The sequence below is a fragment of the Nyctibius grandis genome, chromosome Z, assembly GCF_013368605.1.
Source record: "Nyctibius grandis isolate bNycGra1 chromosome Z, bNycGra1.pri, whole genome shotgun sequence".
NCBI classification, from domain to species: Eukaryota; Metazoa; Chordata; class Aves; order Nyctibiiformes; family Nyctibiidae; genus Nyctibius; species Nyctibius grandis.
In genome coordinates this window covers 9933529-9949497 of record NC_090695.1, presented here as the reverse complement: position 1 = coordinate 9949497, position 15969 = coordinate 9933529, and the positions used below count along the sequence as shown (strand labels likewise).

The 15969-nt window shown below is 45.2% G+C and overlaps 1 protein-coding gene across 1 annotated transcript in view; it reads left to right on the top strand.

Annotated features, from left to right (window-relative positions):
* PDZD2 (PDZ domain containing 2) overlaps positions 1-15969 on the top strand; it is a 137432-nt gene that overhangs the window by 26888 nt on the left and 94575 nt on the right. The gene's annotated exons all lie outside the window — the stretch shown is intronic.

Genomic DNA, 15969 nt, shown 5'->3' with positions numbered 1-15969 from the left:
TTAGTGCAGAGTGTCCCCTGTTTGCATGCAGAGATGTTCCTCCTTACACATGCAGTCTGGCAGCAGGGGAGCCCTGAGAAGAGGACAGCCTCCGGTGGGCTGTGGTGGCCTAGGGCTTCTCTCCGGTCATCCAGAACCTCTCCCTTGAGGCTGAACATTGGTGAGTCTCTGAAAGCATGTTATATCCACAGAGTCCACTGCAGAGGGAAAAAAAAGATGCTTCTCAGCAGATTTGCTCTGTATATCTTCTGAAGTCTGCGCCTAGCTTTTTGCCATGCTTTGTGCCTGCTACAACCACAGAGCCACGACCACCAGCCCTCCAAGGCTGAGCTGAATTATTTTCTGACTTAATGTATCACTAAGAGACACATCAGCTACAAGAGATTCCAGCTGCAGAACGTGTGTGTGCGGCATGTCTTGTTCAGATGTTATTTCCGTAATAAAATTGCTCATTTGGTGTAAAGAGTAGTTGGCTGGTTTGGGTGTTGGGGTTTTTTCCCCCTCCCTCCTTCTAGCCCTGGGATACAACAGTCAAGCTGTGTTCTTTCTGGCTTGTTTTGTAAGTTAATTTAAAGTACAGTCCAGAGTCCTGGTAGAGCTGTGATTGCAGAGAAGTTGAGGTGGTAGCCTGTTTGACACGTGTGGGTAGAAAGGGACGCTTTTGTGGGTGCTGTGTTTCACAAAGGACAGCAGAAAGGCAGCAGCCCTTGAAGAACGCTTCGCAGGATTTAACTGGGGAGCTGCCCACAGCCAGCCTCGTGAAAATGCTCGCTGCAAGGACTCTAGTGAAGTTTGAGTTATCTGAATATGCCCCAACTTCACACACACACTCATCGACACATGCTTTCATTCACAGGATCACAGAGTGGTTGGGGTTGGAAGGGACCTCTGGAGATCATCTAGTCCAACCCCCTGCCAAAGCAGGTTCCCCTAGAGCATGTTGCACAGGGTTGTGTCCAGGTGCTGTAGGCTGAGACCAAAGTCCTTTCACTTTTCTTCTTCTCCGTTCTTCCTTCTCCTCCAGACCTTGCCCCGTGGTAGCTGTCGCTCCGACGGAGAAGTTCGGTTTGCAGCGAAGCCCGCGCTGCCTGCGAGGTGGTGCGCAGCGCGCGGAACAGGATTCGGTGTCTCTGCTCTACCTGATGGACAGGAAACATTTTGCTCATTGTGGGAATGCTGTCACTTCTGGAGTAAATGCACTCAGTGTTTTGCTAAGCTAAAGGCTCGTAACAGCCTGAGACTACTAATGAGGAATAATACATTCAGATAAAATACACAGTGGAATTCCATTACTGTAGGCCAAAATGTAGCAAATGAGCGAGAGCTTAACCCAGGATTCAGGGAAAATGTTGGCATTTCCTCAGAGTGCTCCGTGAACGTTGATAGACATCAGTGATTGAAGTAACTTGTTGCTTGAGCCAAAATCTGGCACAGGTCCTGGTCCATTTTCCAGAGCTGTAGAGGACTGGGGTGTGTAGAAACGCTTTGGCTTCGGGACCCAGCCGTGGTCCATCTGGTGTCCCAGAGGTGCTTCTCCAGGGCTTCTGGTTGTGGGAAGGTGGTTGTAGCCAGCTCAGGTCAAGTAGATCCCTAGAGCGTTAGGAGAATGTGGCTCTGCTGCTCCTAGACCTGCATGGGATGCAGCATGGCTGTGTTTGCTTAGCCCTGTGCTGGAGTGAGCTGGCTCAGGCATGCCAGCTTTGGGGCGTGTCATACCCATGCCGTGTTTTAATAGTTCAGCTCTCCTCCTGACAGTGGGTGATGGACTAAATCTAATTTTTTGTAAATCTAGTGTAAATCTGAAATGTAAGTTGAACACTGCAAGGAAAAGGCTGCTTGTGCAGCTGCCAGCATTGCTTTCTGGAGATTTAGGTTCACACTGGCAATAGTTCACTTGGTTTTTCCCACAGCATCTCAAGTACTTCCTACGGCATGGAGAAGCTCTTGGCTCCAGATGAATTCTGCTGGAGCTGAAGATTTGCAGTAACTTGCAGAATTTGACCTTTTGTCTCAAGAAACTGTGGTGAGGCTTCCAAGGACTACTGTGAGCATGCACAAAATAGACAGGGAATGTATCCGTAAATCCCTGCAGCTGCTGGTGATCTGGGAGAGCAGCAGGGCAGCGTCGATGTTGCTGACACAGGAGTTGCAGAGAGGAGCAGGAATCTCGCCGTACTGAACAGGAAGGAAACACATTTTCAAGTTCTTGTCCGTAATCCAGGATGGTCAAGAATGCCTTTGTGGGGTCAAACTTCAGTGCTGGTTGTTCACAGATGATCTCGCAGTCCAAGGAGGGAGTAATGATACCAGGCAAAAGATCTTTGTCCTATGTCTTTGAACACTGACCTTCCTCTTTTGAGGACAGGATGTTTTGCAAGGTGGGCTGATCCAGTTGTAGCTCTTGTTCTTTTCTAGGTCAAAGCTGAAAGAGCAGAGGGGAGGAGGATGCAGCAGCCAAAGCAAAAAGTTATGGAGATCCTTAAACAAACTGACATGTAGGAAACAGCTTTTAAAAGAGCTGTTTAAGATATGAATGAGTGCGAGATGTAAATGACTTGCTAAGAGGCCAGCTTCCAGAGGCAGGATAACCATAGGGGACTGCTTGGCTTGTACTGGATATTCGTCCGACTGGCTGAAGTTTCTGGCTCTTTCCCAGATTCCTTAATGTGAAAATATTTACTGAAAGTGACTTGATTCCGTGGGTCTTGACCAGTGACCTAGGGATAAGTGTGATTTGCTGAGCTGATAGTCATGCATTTTTGGGTTTGAGTACAGAACGGATTTGTTTGTTGACTAAGTGGCATCTCCGGTGTAAATTCTCCATTGCTTGGTTGATGGTAAGCCAACAGATAAGAAATTGGGGAAAGTTGCTTTCTTCAGCAATGGCAAGTTCTTTCTTGTAGATCTTCTGGGAAGAAGGCTGCGAAAGATGTAGAAACGCTTTCTGCGTGAAGTCACCTCAGCTTTTTCATGTTGTTCGTGAAATATGGGTGAAAAAAGTAAAATGGTTTTGGTAGGAACCACCAGGCACCATCTGCCTAACAAGACCCAATAGTGATGAAGAAGACTTAAAACTGTGCTGCCCTGTTGAATTCCCCACGCTGGCATCTGAATAGCAGAGTAGGGAGAAAAGCGAGAAAGGTCTTGTGGATGGGATGCTTCTCTAGGGAGGCGGACGCATCTGCGAGAGGCAGCAAAGGAAAAACTCTGCGAAGTGCCTCCTTGGAAGGGGAAGTGAGCCGAGGTATGTAGGTTGCGTCTTGTAGAGAGAGCGCGTGTGTGTCCATGCAGCAGCGTCTTCTGGCTGCTTGAGGTGTCGCAGGGCTCTTCCAAGGGAGCTCAGAAGTTATGGGGTTTCAAAGGGAAGCCTCTCTTCAGGCCATGGACTTAAATGAAAGTATTTGTGATTTACACCAATCTACAGGAATGTGGCTGTTCTCTCCCAGCTGTAGGGTCTGTCTTAAACTTCAGATAAAGGCAGACAGTGTCTCATGTCTTCTTGAGTCCAGCTGCTGCAATCATTTTAAAGTGTTGCTTTCACTTAAAAACCATGAAGCGCCTTCCAGTGCAGCTTCTAAAGCAGAAGTTTAGACCGGCCAAGATGGTTTCTGAAGTTATCCTCCAGGGAGGAAACTTCTAAAGAAGCCGCCACTCAGCCGCGGTACTTGAGCAGCCTTCGGGAAACAGCTGTTGGGGATGCAGAAAGCTGAACTGGAATATGGTTCATGACTGAAAAGTTAGTTTTGCCATTAAAACTAAAATTTAAGAGAGTCCAGCTGCTTGCAAAGTGCAGCAGCTGGCTTGAGCAGCCAGTGCACTCCTGGAGGAACAGGGAAAAATACGTTTTATATTGTCTTCTGTGAGCTCAGCTGCCCTTTAAAAACAAACACGAAGTCGGCCAAAGGCAGTTGTTTGCGTTGCAGGTGAATTGCAAGAGAGCACTTAGGGGACTCATGCTGGTAGTTTTAAGGACACTTCATGGAACTGCTTATAATTTAATTCAGATCTCAAAAGCTGTAATATAAGAGCAGTTTCCACTATGCAATCCCATTGCTTAGCAAAGCCTCCTGCCAGTGCTTAGTTAGCAGTAGGAAATCATTGTCTTTGGTGCTGCAGTGAAGACTCGCTGAGTTCTACATAATGAAGGGGATGTTGGATATACTAGTCCCAAAGTTGCAGCAAAGTGAAAGCAACAGATTGTGGTCAAGGAATAGAGTGAAACTGGTAATTTCTGTTTCTATAAACTTTTGACTAATGACTCCTTTTCGTCTCATGGCTAGAGAATTTAAGTCTCACCCAATGACCTAGAAATACTGTACATTTTGTTGTAAGGTTTGACGCTTGAGTGGAGCACAGCAACCGCAAAAAAACGTACACATGAAGCCCCTCTGTGGGCAAAACAATTGGTGGGGGAAACCATACCACCTGAAACGAGCTAGTAGTGCTGTTTGTGGCTTTTCAAAATCTAAGGTGACAGTGGGATGGTGGATTCACAGATGAAAAGCTCGTCTTCTTCCCTGCACGTACACTGTGTTGTAGCAGTTGTGCATGGAAGTCATTTACAGTCTAGCTTCTATTTATCCTGCTACACAGGCATTTTAAGCCTTTGCTGTTGAGATGGTAGAGAGGGCATAAACATCCGTAGGTCTCTAGTGCAACATCTGGAAAAGGTATTTGTATATAAATAGCGAGATGGTTGTGTGTTGTGTGAATTTCCAGGCACCCTCTGCCTAATTCCACCTCTGGTGCGGCACTCTCGCACTTGTCTCACGCTCGCTCGACTGTCTGCAGGAACGCTGTCTTGAAGAGTCGTGTCAAAAGCATCAGTCATGGGTTTTTATAGTGATTGACATTAATTAGCCTCTATGTTTTCCTTCTCTACCCCCCATCCCTTTTTTAACTTCATGTTTTTCCTTCAAAACAGAGATTAATTTGGAGTAGCAAGATTGTAAACTGCCCTTGTTTGAACCTGCCTGCACTGTTAATTTTATTGAGTTGTGTTGGGGAATGGTGGGGGAATTTAGCTGTGATAGTGGATCGCTTGCTATCACAGTGATGGTTTCTAAAGCCTTCAGCTGTAACTATCTCATCTCTTCCCTCCACAGCATCAACCTTCTCCTTTCCTTTAGTAGTGTTTCTGTTCTACTCCCAGTCATTTCGAGTGAACTGCCGTGCTCTTCACCAGCCTCCCTTCATCAGCTTCCTTGGACTTGATTTGGGCATAACCTCAAGTTTTCTGCAGAAAAGTCGTCCCCTTTTCACTGTGTAGTGACTCAGGAAGCCTGTCTGTATCCAAAGTAGCTTTTACTGTGTGTAGTAGCATGTGTCTGGGCTCTCCATACACTTCAACACCATGTCCCTCTGGTGACAGCACAAGACCTGGTGACAGGTGAGGGAAGGTCTGGGAAGTTCTGGGGTAGTGGTGCCTCTCCTGCACCTTGGATGGTGGGCTCATTGGGGTATATATGGTGAGGAGGTATGTTATGTGCACCAGCTTTGGACCTCCTGCATGGTTTGCCTCGTTTTGAGCTATCTCGGGTAACCATGCTGTAGGTTTTCGTGCACTGAGCAATCAGCCTTCTGCCTAACTTTTTCTTTTTGCAAGCTTTGCTCGAACAGTATTATTTTGGTGGATATAAGCCTCGTTTCAAGTCCCAGCCTAAACGTCTCTGTGGCTGGTTAATACTACTTTATCTTTCCTTTTCCCATCCAAAGAGAACCTTCATTTTGCTCCAGTAGGAAGGCCAACGTCTTGTCTCATGAGAGAGGTCATCCTGCTGACCTTTTCTTGCACTGTTCCAGTTTCACTTAACCTTTCTTGAACTCAGTAACCTGAAATTGCACATTGTTCCAGCTGAGACCTTACTGGTGTCTTGTATATTTTCCCATTCCTCACCGAGACCTCAGGCAATGTCTGGCTTTTTTACACTCTTGCCATGAGCCACTAAACCACTGAAGTCTTCCTCTTATATATACACTTCCAACTGTAGAGCTCCCAGGCTGAAGAACATATTTCTTTAATCCCGAAATGCACGACTGCGCTTGGCTTTATTACAAGCTGTACCTCCTGTCAGTTGTTTTAGTCCTCAAGTGTTCTGAATAAACTTCTGCCCATCCTCTGAGTTGACAGACTTTCCCAGCTATCTGTTGTCTGCAGATTTCATTTGCGCTCCCCTACTTTCCCCATCAAGGGAATTAGTGGAATTGCTAGATAAGACTGTCCCAAGGCAGATCTGTTAGGAAATCTGTTTATAGTTTGTCTTTCTCACCAGAATGTCAACATCTGCACAAGCCGCTCTTCTTCTGGCTTTCGGGAGGTGGAGCTTGGTTTGGCTCTAATGTCTGTCCTAAATAGTAAACAGGATGGATCGTGGAGCTGGGCTGGTGGGTGATGCACGTGCAGGCAAGCACTGCATGTGCAGGGTGTTGGCAACAAGTGTACATGTGTCAGAGCCATGATGTTAAATATTTCGTCTTGGAGGGTGAAGAATGGCTTTATATTCTGGCGTGTTATTAACACTTAATAGTTCCTGGAGAAGGTTTTTGTTCATCTAAAAAAAAAAAAATTAGGGCAAAATTATAGATACATGAAACCGGTGATTTGAATGTAAAGTGAGGATGGCATTTTTAATTTATACTCCTATTAGCTGTAGGAATGACCGAAGCTGAAAATTATCAATTCTGTCAGCTCTAAGCATTGAAGGCACTACTGAAATAGTATTGTCACTGTCTCACTTGCTTATCTGAGTGTGTTATCTGGCAGAAATGGTCTTGAAAACCTTCATCTGTGTCCTTCTCTATGGCTAGTGCCAAAAGACCAGAATAGATAATCTCTGCGGGCCTCGTCCAAGCCCAGTTCCAACTGGGAGAGGAATACCGTGGTCTCCCAGAGCTTCAAGCAAGCAGTGCAGCCCTTTCTAAAAACAGCAAATACACCAAGTGGGTCATTAAAAAAAAATAGGCTAAATTTTGAAGCATACATTGTATATGCCTAAAATGGCCAATAATCTGAATTATTCATGGAGAATGCAACAGATCTAGGGCATTAGTTTTATACGTGTCATGAACACACATGTGTATCAGCAAGGGAAGGCTGTACTTGCATGATGTTCACTAAGATCAGCATTTGAGGGAGGTGAAGTACTCCAAATCCACTCTTAACTGCTATATTTCCTTTTTTCAGTAGCTTTAAAGCTCACCTGGAGAATTCTAGCAGGTAAAACGAGCAAACAAGCCATTCCTGGTGTCTCAGTGGGAGATTAGAAACTCGGTGGCATCTGCGAGATGTTCAGCTGAGGCACTGAGAGTCCGGACTATGCTGGTTTGAAAATGAACAGCTTTTGCTGTCCAGCCACAAAAATCCACATGTGACAATTTGCTCTGTGTGTGTGTACTTGAAGAGACAATTTAGAGTTTTGTCCTTGTGTTAATGTGTGGAGGAGGAATCTGTATTCAACTGATCTTTTTCTGTTAAAGAATCATCTAAAGGTAGGGTTTGTTTTTTTTTAATGCCTGGAGTCTGCTCCCTGCTGTTGATCTGCACGTCTTTGCTCATCAGGATGCCAGCGCTGGGTTCACAGAATCTCTTTTAAAGCAATGAAAAAGCTGTATTATTGGGTCATTACTATTTAGTCATTCATGTGTCAGTCTTTTAGTGTGGGGTTTTTTTTTAATGGCTCTTGGATCTGTAGAGGCCGATCCATTTAAGTCACATAGTAGACGTTTTTATGACTTAGTTAAAAAAAAATTCTGCTTGAAGTCTGGTTACTTTCCACAAAGGTGTGAAAAGCCCCAGTTCTCAACAGGGGTTATTTAAGGGAACATTTGTGCTTTGGGTGGCCAGCGTAAGAGGCTTTGAGCCACAGCCTTAGATCTGCTGAACCGTGAAGCTTGTGCAAAAAATCCTTCCCAAGAAGCGAGCCAGTTTTTGTCCCGCTGCCTGGATGCAGCTGGGATGTAAATGGCGATGGGAAGAGGAAAGGCTCGGTGGGGATGGTTGCACCAGTCTGTGTGAGATCTCTGGCACTGTCCTCATTCTTGGTTCTGGTGCTTTCTCCTATCCATTGGAGCAGATTTTCGAGACCTCACTATCACAGCTGTGGCGTTGCGTGGGTTGCACAGTTGCATACCAGCCCGGGAATGTTAAACGGAGTTATAATGGATTCTTATTTTGACCCCGTGATTTAAAACAAACTCTCTAACATGTGGTTGTGGCTCGCGTGTTGTCACTTTACAGCACTTGCAGTTTCAAAACAGATGACTGAGATCGCGGTGTTTTTTAAGAGCACGCCTGCTTTCTCCCCGAGGTCTTCCTCCTCGCGACACGGTTCCCTTCCCTGGTGCCTCCAGTCCCGCAGGGACCTGGGCGATCTCTCTGCACGTGCGGTGCCTCCGTTCCCCAGGGTCTCTGCTACGGAGCTGCTGCTCAAGGATCAAATATTTCCAATGTTTACATTGCTGCAAATGAGTTTCCCGTGTCGTTAGCCTGAGCTCGCGTGAGGTTTACGGTCCTGCTGCGGCGCACGGGGAAGAGGCGGCAAAGCTGAAGATGAGCAGCGGAAACATTGTATTTGTCTTATCGTGCTAAGATTTATAGTATTTGCTGTCTTGTATCTTAGCCTCATTTAAAGTACACACTTAGGCATGGCTTGTTGATATAAAGCATGCCAAATCTCCGTCGCTGAATTTATGGGCAAGACACAGGGCCAAAGTCCTGTCTTAGCTCCCGTATAGGATTTTCCTTTAATAAGGATGGTGGAGCAATGGCTTATCGGGACTTTGGGGCCAGATCCTCTCCTAGAATAAATAAAGCTAAGCTCATCTACAGCAATTGAGCATTAATCTCTATAAGACTTTTCGGAAGATATACTGCAGTGAATGTAATGTGGAAGAGAGCTCGTTACTTTCCAAGAGAAGTGACAGATGAGAGTGCATTTCCACTGCACAATTACCATCGCTCTTTCTTTTTCACTACATCACTGAAAACGTCTAGTGGCCACTGCAATGGCAGTATTTGTGAATGGAAGCTGGATGTATTCAGAACAGTATGAGCTGGGCAATTTTCCTTCCTTACAGTAAATCTTGCCAAATACCTAATTTTCAAAGATTAGACTCTTGAAGCACAGAGCTGAGGGTATGATTGGCTGAAGGACATTCACGGCTCAGTAATGAAACACTGATGTATAAAATGGTAATTGATCCCGGGAGCACTGTGAGCACCGAGCCAGATCACATTATGTGCAGATTCCAACGCGGCAACAGTAACTATACAAATGTTGGCACAGAGGGTTAAATGTGAGATTAACTAACTGCATTCTGCAGAGACAGTAGTAAAATGAAATACACTGTGTTCAAAATTTTGGGGGTGGTTCATTGGAGAAGTAGTTTTCCATGCAGGTCTAACTTCTATGCATTTGTTTCACAGATGGGCTAGAGGTGGTTTCTTCCTTAGAAAGGACTGCTGCGATTTATTGATAAGTCCGAGCCTGACCAGTCCCCAAAAAGTCACTTTGGAAGCTAATGGTATTTTTTATGCACCTATAGATGTTATGTTAGTTGTGCAGACCCTTTAAAGCATATTGCTTTCTGAGGAAAACTTGGTTTTTTTCTGTGTCAAAAAGGCTGCTGCAGCACTTCAGTTCCAAAATAATAATACAAAAAAATCCCCACCCTGCTGCTGTTTTTAGATGTTTGCCTTTGGCCTGTATGACTCCTCTCTCCATGAAGTCCTAACAAAACTGGTTCTGTGTGGGTAGTTAAGCAAGCAAGACATAGCAGTTGTGATGATGGATTTCGTGCCCCTAGGTACACTGAGGGGCTGTGCTGGAGCTCTGCTGTGGTTTCTGATCTACCTGGAGCAATGGTGGCTCTCTGTCCCCATGGGCTGGTGTAATTGGAGGTTTGGGGCTTCCCATGTTTGTTGGCTTGTTTGGTGACTCTCTAGAGTCCTTTCTGCTGCACTGAGGGTGGGAGAGTCCCTTGAAAAGACTTCTTTTCTTTATTTTTTTTGGGGGGGGCGTGGGGGGAATAGCATCTGTGGGGTTTATAAGGATGCATATAAACTCTGCATGCCTAAATCCTAATACAGAGACTATCCAAGAGTGTGCTTACCGCAGACTGGACCCCAACATACCCCTGCCATAATCCCCATCCAGTGTGTGCTATTGGTGGTGCTTACAGAATAGTTCTTCAGCTTTTCCAAGGCAGTAAAAATCACCAGTGTGGGTGGGACAAATATCCTTCATCGAAAACTTGGAGAAGTTGAAGGTAGGGTAGTAGCCAGCCCCTGGTGCAGGATGAAGCAGCGTGCCTGGGGCAATTAGCTAATTAGCTAATCTTTGTACTGCCAGTTCTCTGTGCCACTCCAGAGATAACAAAACAGAGCAAAACTCTCTTTGCCTGCGGAGTGTTTAACTGAAAGTGGTCTCCTTGTAATGGCAATTTTGGAAAATGCGTGGGTAAATCGGTCGGTTTGGAGGAGTGAAGCTGTTCGATCCCCAGAAAACAGAGGCGTCAGTCCCAGTCACTGTGTCCGCCAGCCAGGGTCATGTTGTTGCCAGTTGGGCGGTAGAAATTCCTGATGGATGAAGCCACAGACCATTTTCCAAGCTGCTGGGTAGTCTCCAAGATGGGCTGCAGGATCTTCTTCTCTTCATTTCTTTCAACAATTGCCTATTGTGTCTGAAAACAATTACTCAGTTCTTCATCTTAACCATGGCAGGACTGTAAATTAGGCTACTTTTTTCTGTTTTTTTTTCCTGCATTGCTGAATCTTAAATCTGATGGAAGTTGGCAGTTCTGCCTCCTGTGCTGGGGTTGAGGTCTTGCACCTGCATCTACGTTGGGTTTGGGAAACACAGTGATGCGGGTTTGGGAAACGCTGTGATGCGAGTTAGCATCACTCTGGTGAGGTTGGGTTGTGGGGCAGTGAAGGTACGATGGGGTGGCATGAATGTGCTCTTCCGCTCACTCAAGATCCAACAAACTCCAGCGGCATGGGATGACAGCGGGGACACCCGAGTCTTTGTGCACTTTGACTTGCGCTTGCTGGGGTTTGAACATGCTTGTGGACATTTTGTGAAGTCGTCGGGTGATACTGCTGCGGAGTGCGTGTCTATTCAGCATGTAACACAACCCACAAATACAGCATCCTGAGCTCCATTCAGTTCCGATAGTAACAGTTATATGCTCCTGCAGAGTTTCATGGTGGTCTGAGTGTTCCTTACATTGTTTTAGCCTAACCTCACAGGGAAACGGGAGTTCTAAATGCGCTGCAAGTACTGCCAGTGTCCTGTGCAGCTGCTAATAATTGATATTTATGAGCACAATTGTTACTGTAAGTGCAGTAGATGTTCAGTTAATCAGCATCCCTTCGTCAAGCCATGGAAGCTACCGTGCAGAGCAGGTGACCGCGCGGGTTAAAGTCCCCCTTTTGAAGGCAGGTGGGGATGTAGAGGCGCAGCTGGGCAGGTGGGTAGAGTGCTCCCTGGTTTCCAGGCCGCTGGAGTTGTGAGAGGATTGCCACCCCTGTTAAAAAATGCAAATGGCAAGAAATGTTTGTTTTGATTTCATTCTTAATCCCCCCAGTATTTTTAATTACAGCTGTTGACTATGGGTTTTGCATTACTTGGTTTGGACAGGAGTTAGCCACATGAGCATCTTGCTGGCTGTCCCTTTCCCGTTCTGCCTCACTACATTGCGCTGTTTGCGTTACAAGCATCCCAGGATGATATTTAAATCCAAATAAACAGAGTTGTCATGGCAATTAGAAGAAAATTGGGGAAACGCTTTTGTTGTGCTTGTACAATGCCTTGTACAATGCCGTGTTCATAGAAACTTCCACTATGGGTGGGATAATATAATTTTTTTCAGAAGAAGTAATGAAACCTGAGTTTGGTGGGTAACCACCTAGTGGTGATGGAGTAAGATCGTTGCACCTCATACTTGCAGGCTCTTGGTACCTTGCAGCCTCTGAGAGCTCTGGGTGCACCAGGCAGGGCAGGCTGCAAGGTTTTCTTGGACATTTGTTTTGGATTTGTTTCCCACCTGCCTCCAGACTGTGACACTTGCTGTGTGATTTGTGGTGAGTCGCTTCTAGTCTCTCTGATTGCCGCTCAGTAAGTGAGCAAAGAGTCGCTGTTTTCTTCTCCTGACAGCACTGTGGCCATCAGCAGCTGACAGATGCTTGTGAAGTTAGGTCAGTGGTGCTCCAATGCCAGATGATTGTAGTTAAAAAAATATTTATAACTGGATAGAGGGTTTTTTTTTCCTCCCCCTATTCTTTGGGTATTGATTGATTGACTTTTAGCTGAAGCCAGGACATTTTTTGGACAGATTAAAACCAGATTTTTTGTGAGAATTCTTCTTCTGTCTGTTTGCTTTAAGAATGCTTTTAATACTTGGCTCAAAGGAATTTAATCTTTTTTTTTCTTCAGAAGATGATCATTTTATAGCATGTTGTACGTTAAAGTTAATACAGGTATTCAGAGTGTATGAAAGGTTTTTTGTATATATGTTTTTAACACTAAAATACCTTGCATGCCAACAATGCCATCAGCTCATTCTCTCCCTTTACTTTGTTCTCAGATCATTTCAGTTCTTTAATCTTTTACAGACCTACTTTCTTAAAAGCAGGACTGTAAGTCTATGGTTTATATGATAGTTCTATTTTCTTGAACAAATCTTATATCAGCACAAGCACATTAAATATAAACTGGGCAAATGCAAAGTATAGTAAGTAATTAACGACAACTGTTTTAGTGCAGACATTGTAGAAATAAGGTATATGTGTATCTTAGAATGTCTCCTAAAATTTGAATGTGGGCTAATCGCTGAAAGCATTGGAAGGATTTGAATGTGAAGGAGAGAAACACTAAATATGCAGCTAAATTGGGGAACATGCAAAATAAGGAAAGGTGTGGTGGTCATCATCTGTTAGCAGCATACCTCCACGAGGATTATCAGGGGCTTAATGCAGAAGTCACTTGATGAGATTTGTCATGTGGTATGCAAAAGGTCAGACTAGATAATTGCCTCTCTTCTGGCCTTAAAAGCTATGAATTGGGTAGCGCCAGCCATGTGTTTCCAGCAGTATAGGACACAAAACGCGGAAAGCCCTTATTCTGAAGAGTTTGCAATCCAAACAAGATAGATTCAGAATAAACAGGATGCGCCGGAGAGCTCCAGAGAGGAAATGACTGGGATGTGATTGTTTGTGCAAACGTAGTCTTCGAGAGAGCACTGTAGATTTATAACCTCTGGGCATCGTGTAAGAAATGAGCAGAGAGGAGAACTTTGAATGGATGGAATAGTGCATAGAAGGAAAAATGATGAAAGGCGTTTTATACATTGAGAGAAGAGGGGAATGGAAAAAGACTGCCAGGATGGGCTAGTTGGTGTCCTCGCTAGTGGAGAGAGAAAAATGAGTAAAGGCTGCTTGGACCTTAAACAGGTCTGACTCGATCTGAGCTTTAAAGGCAGGGCTGTTGAGTAAGCGCTATTTGCACATTGTACGACATTCCCCCGGAGGTGTCCGTGGTCCCGTGGTGTCTGGTACCCAGGCTGGTGGTGGTGCTGAGCTTTGCTCTGCTCCTCCACTCAACCCGGCTCCTGCGGGCACGGCTAAGTGTGGCTTCAGACCCTGCAGGTAGAAAAGTCCTCTTATCTGTTAGCAAGGGGAAAAGGTGGAAGGGGTAACTGTGTGCCCTGCGAATGGAAGTGGGCTAGGGACTGGGTTTTTGGCTGTTTCGAGCCTGAGCATCTGAGATTGTGGCCACAAACCTAGGCTGTGGCAACCAACTTTAGGAATCCCCATTCTAAACAATTGCCTCTCAGTCTCTTTTAATATTAAGGGTATAAATTGAAGAAAATACGTGGCTGCTTCTAAGTTAAAGGTCTATTGCGACATCCGCTAAGTGCAAGCAGTGCATTTAATGCTGGCATGCCTGCTTTCTCTTGCCAGCATGTGCTGCCACAGGGACGCGTAGACAGGTACCTGCTTTGTAGATGCAGTCATGGGTGTGGGTGCAAAGATCAGGCCCATGTGCGTGGCCAGGTGTGAACTTAGCAGGGATCACTTGCCTCACTGGGACCTCTGGACAGAACTACCATCTGAATAATAAAGACCATTACAGTGTATATTGTTCTGTGTAAAGTATCTTTTAAACAGCGGGGTTTCCACATGATAGATTCTTTTTTCCAGGCGCATTGAAAGCATTTTAAAACCAGTTTAAAAAATCATCCATATTAATTTGACTGTATGGATGCGTTTTAAAAATGTATTGAGAGCAGAGAAAGGAGACTTTGGGAGCGTGCCATTTGCTGCCTCCCATCAAATGCCAAAATTTGTTAGCAGATGAGGCTTTTGGACATCTTCTCAGCGGTTGGGTTCAGAGTGGTTTCTGCCTTACAACGCAGGATGTGGGATTCCTCTGGGTGCTCTAAATCTTTTACAGTTGCAGAGGGATGGATGGGATGGATTGCTTTAACTGGAAGAGATGAGCAGAAACACAGGCATGCCCCCCCGCCTCCTCTCTCCTCTGGCCATTGAAGACTTGCATGCTGTGGGTGACCTGCAGAGATGGAGGAAATTGCAGGGATGGCCAGGAGTGGGTAGGCATGAGCTCTGTTACCGTGACAGAAAGCTGGTGAGAGCTCAGTGGGGTAATGGCCAGAAGCTACTTTTCAGACACCATAACAGTGAGGATGTTGAGCCACGTAGCAAATACTCATGAGAGGCCACTCCAAAAATATACATGTGCGTGTGTGCAGGCAGGGAAGGTTTAGGTAAATAGCTCCTGAGGGTGGTCTATGAGGTCTGCCTTGTGTCTCCAGGAAGAGTCTCTGGTTGAGGTGAATCATTGGGATTAAAAATCATACAATCTGTGCTGTGACTTTTTGGCTGCTCTTCTCTCTTGCTGCATGTTGGCACCATGAGAGGGACCCTGTCCACATAGCATTTATTTGGATGTTGGCCTGTACCAAAACTGATTAAATTCCAGCCACTATTGATCATAAGTACTAAATTATTTTCCCAGATCTTTTTTTTTCACCCATTCAAAGAAATAACATACTGCATTATTGATGTTTTTTCCCCTCATTGCAGTGGAAACTATGGTTACCTAGTATCTGTTGATCTTTTAAAGTCCTGCACTCTGAAAGACCTCACGGTTGAAGTGCTAACTTGGTTAAATTGAGAATTTTGGACCGAGCTCCCATTGCATTGCTCCCTTATGCAAGGTGGGGAGCTTGTGTTTCTGTGGGACCTGTGGCGAGTACGTGGTGAGGATGCTGCTGACAGTGAGAGCAACGGGGGATCCCCTTCTCCTCCGGATGCCAGCGCTTTGCAGAAGAAATCAGGGAGTAAGCCAAAGCAAGGCCTAAATTGTCCTCAAAGCACTGGAGAAGACTGTTGGCCTGGTTATCGATCCTCAGCTAAAGGGAGAGCATTATTCTTTTATTGGCAAGGCAAAAGTCCCATGAAACTGGTCAGATCAATCCGTCTGCTTCTTGCTGGAAAAGCAAAATTCAAATGAGACTCGTTATCTGCATGGTTTGTATATTTAGGAGTTGCATTAATTATCCTCATTAGTTTAGTTTCTAAGAAGAAGTGCTCTTGATCTTACCCCTTGTGCCAGAAATACAATCTGGAACGAGTCTGTGAAAGTAAATAACATATTGATAAGGTTCAGGCAACGACTTCTGCGTACTCTGGTTCGGCAGCATCTGTCACCATGACCGTTCCTGTCTCACCTGCTTGGGATCCTTCACATGATCCTTCTTGGACTTCAGCTGGTAGGAGCTACCATTTTAAAAAGCAGTCCACATGATTAAGAGGTACTGCTCTCTCTGATAATATTCTGCGCAGCTTATGCTTGTCAGACACTGGAATCTTATTTACTGAATTCTTTTTAGACGAGTTGTTTTTGGCACTTTGCAAAGTTTCCTTGCATGTGTCCTCACTGGCTGAAT